Genomic DNA, 3,218 nt, shown 5'->3' on the forward strand with positions numbered 1-3,218 from the left:
GAACTGGCGTTGACGTTATTGTGCAGTGGAAACGCGAAATAATAGCACAACTAAAGCAAGACCAGGCATCCGCAGCTCGTGGTTGTGCGGTAGCGTACTCGCTTCCCACGCCCGGGTTCTCGGGTTCGATTCCTGGCGGGGTCAGGGATTTTCTCTGCCTCGTGATGACTGGGTGTTGTGTGATGTCCTTAGGTTAATTAGGTTTAAGTACTTCTAAGTTCTAGGGGACTGATGACCGTAGCTGTTAAGTCCCATAGTGCTCAGAGCCATTTGAACCAGGCAGATGTCTTGTACCGACAGACAGCGAGGACTGAGCATTGTGGTAGGTGGCTGTAAAGCACCAGTCCAGCTTGCATAATGACTGTTAGTAAAGAGTTAAAAATAATGGGGTACAATGGAAATGCAGTGTGGCTAGGGCCTCCCGTCGGGTAGACCGTTCGCCTGGTGCAAGTGTTTCGAGTTGACGCCCCTTTGGCGACTTGCGTGTCGATGGGGGTAAAACGATGATGAGAGGGACAACACAACACCCAGTCCCTAAGAGGAGAAAATCTCCGACCCAGCCGGGAATCGAAACCAGGCCGTCAGGCATGACATTCCGTCGCGCTGACCACACACCTACCGGGGGCGGACGTGAGCTGTAATGATCAAGCGGCTCCTCAAATGGCTATTTAGGTGGTGTAAAGAGCCACGCTACAGGGCAGTGGATGACGAAACAGGTGATTTGGAGCGATGAATCACGCTATATCGTATCTCAGTTCAGTGGAAGGGTCTGGGTTTGGCGATTACCTGGACAGCCGTCATGTGTAGTGCCAACAGTTCAAAGTAAAGTATGTAGGAGTTGGTGTTCCGGTATTGGGATGTTTTTCGTGGTTGAGGTGTGATCACTTATTTCGCTTAAAAGTGTTAAATGCAGAAGCATGTGAATGCATTTTGCAGCATTGTGTACTGCGTACAAATAGAGGAACAGATCTGAAATCTGACAATGCATGCCGGCCGGGGTGGCCGAGTGGTTCTAGGCGCTACAGTCTGGAACCGCGCGACCGCTACGGTCGCAGGTTCGAATCCTGCCTCCGGCATTGGTGTGTGTGATGTCCTTAGGTTAGTTAGGTTTAAGTATTTCTAGGTTCTAGGGGACTGATGACCTCCGAAGTTAAGTCCCATAGCACTCAGATCCATTTTTCTGACAATGCATCTCTCCGTGAAGCAGCAGTTGTGAAGCAATGGTTTGCGGACAATAACATTCCTGAAATGCGCTGCCCTATCCATAGCACAGACATAATCACAGCGGACCGCCTTTGAGATGAGTTAGAACGTGGACTTCGCTCTATTCTCCAGCGGCCTACATCACTAACTTCTCCGGTTCCGGCTCTTGAGGGAGAATGGGTGAAAAATGGTTCAAATGGCTCTGAGCACTATTGCGACTTAACTTCTGAGGTCATCAGTCGCGTAGAACTTAGAACTAATTAAACCTAGCTATCCTAAGGACATGACACACATCCATGCCCGAGGCAGGATTCGAACCTGCGACCCGTAGCGGTCGCTCGGCTCCAGACTGTAGCGCCCAGAACCGCACGGCCACTCCGGCCGGCCACAATGGGTGATTTGGTGCGATGAATCACGCTACATCCTATGGCAGTTCAGTAGAAGGGTCTGGAAAATGGTAAAAGCTCAGGAGAAGACTCAGTCGATCTAGAGCTGTTTAACTTACCTAGTACCACTGGGGAAATATGACCCCATACGCACATCGGAAATATTTATCTCCCTTGTTTCCAAAACTACACTACTGGCCTACACAGACACCTCACTGAAAGCGGCTCACTGAAAGCGTCCCCAGTACAGTTCAAGCCGAAATTCAGGACCAATTACTTGTATTTATGAGACCAGTTATACCTTCTGCTTGGGCTCTGCGGGAGCAGTACGTAGGCTAAAGGCTGTTGATAGTTCCCCACCTGTCGGTGTACCTAGTGGAAGGTAGTACCGAATGCCGTACCGTATGCTGCACTACGGAGCGGAAGTACAGGGTTATTACAAATGATTGAAGCGATTTCACAGCTCTACAATAACTTTATTATTTGAGATATTTTCACAATGCTTTGCACACACATACAAAAACACAAAAAGTTTTTTCAGGCATTCACAAATGTTCGGTATGTGCCCCTTTAGTGATTCGGCAGACATCAAGCCGATAATCAAGTTCCTCCCACACTCGGCGCAGCATGTCCCCATCAATGAGTTCGACAGCATCGTTGATGCGAGCTCGCAGTTCTGGCACCTTTCTTGGTAGAGGAGGTTTAAACACTGAATCTTTCACATAACCCCACAGAAAGAAATCGCATGGGGTTAAGTCGGGAGAGCGTGGAGGCCATGACATGAACTGCTGACCATGATCTCCACCACGACCGATCCATCGGTTTTCCAATCTCCTGTTTAAGAAATGCCGAACATCACGATGGAAGTGTGGTGGAGCACCATCCTGCTGACAGATGAAGTCGGCGCTGTTGGTCTCCAGTTGTGACATGAGCCAATTTTCCAGCATCTCTAGATACACGTGTCCTGTAACGTTTTTGTCGCAGAAGAAAAAGGAGCCGTAAACTTTAAACCGTGAGATTGCACAAAACACATTAACTTTTGGTGAATTGCGAATCTGCTGCACGAATGCGTGAGGATTCTCTACCGCCCAGATTCGCACATTGTGTCTGTTCACTTCACCATGAAGAAAAAATGTTGCTTCATCACTGAAAACAAGTTTCGCACTGAACGCATCCCTTTCCATGAGCTGTTGCAACCGCGCCGAAAATTCAAAGCGTTTGACTTTGTCATCGGGTGTCAGGGCTTGTAGCAATTGTAAACGGTAAGGCTTCTGCTTTAGCCTTTTTCGTAAGATTTTCCAAACCGTCGGCTGTGGTACGTTTAGCTCCCTGCTTGCTTTATTCATCGACTTCCGCGAGCTACGCGTGAAACTTGCCCGCACGCGTTCAACCGTTTCTTCGCTCACTGCGAGCCGACCCGTTGATTTCCCCTTACAGAGGCATCCAGAAGCTTTAAACTGCGCATACCATCGCCGAATGGAGTTAGCAGTTGGTGGATCTTTGTTGAACTTCGTGCTGAAGTGTCGTTGCACTGACTGACTGATGTGAGTGCATTTCAAGCACGACATACGCTTTCTCAGCTCCTGTCGCCATTTTGTCTCACTGCGCTCTCGAGCGCTCTGGCGTCAG

At 49.0% G+C, this 3,218-nt stretch overlaps 1 non-coding gene across 1 annotated transcript; it reads left to right on the forward strand.

Moving 5' to 3' along the window:
- Positions 1–992: 992 nt before the first annotated feature.
- Positions 993–1,076, forward strand: Trnas-gga. The gene is given in 2 exon segments: positions 993–1,032; positions 1,042–1,076. It is a non-coding gene; the product is annotated as a tRNA-Ser (tRNA).
- Positions 1,077–3,218: the final 2,142 nt, after the last annotated feature.

This window comes from Schistocerca americana, chromosome 6 (assembly GCF_021461395.2).
Source record: "Schistocerca americana isolate TAMUIC-IGC-003095 chromosome 6, iqSchAmer2.1, whole genome shotgun sequence".
Lineage (NCBI taxonomy): Eukaryota > Metazoa > Arthropoda > Insecta > Orthoptera > Acrididae > Schistocerca > Schistocerca americana.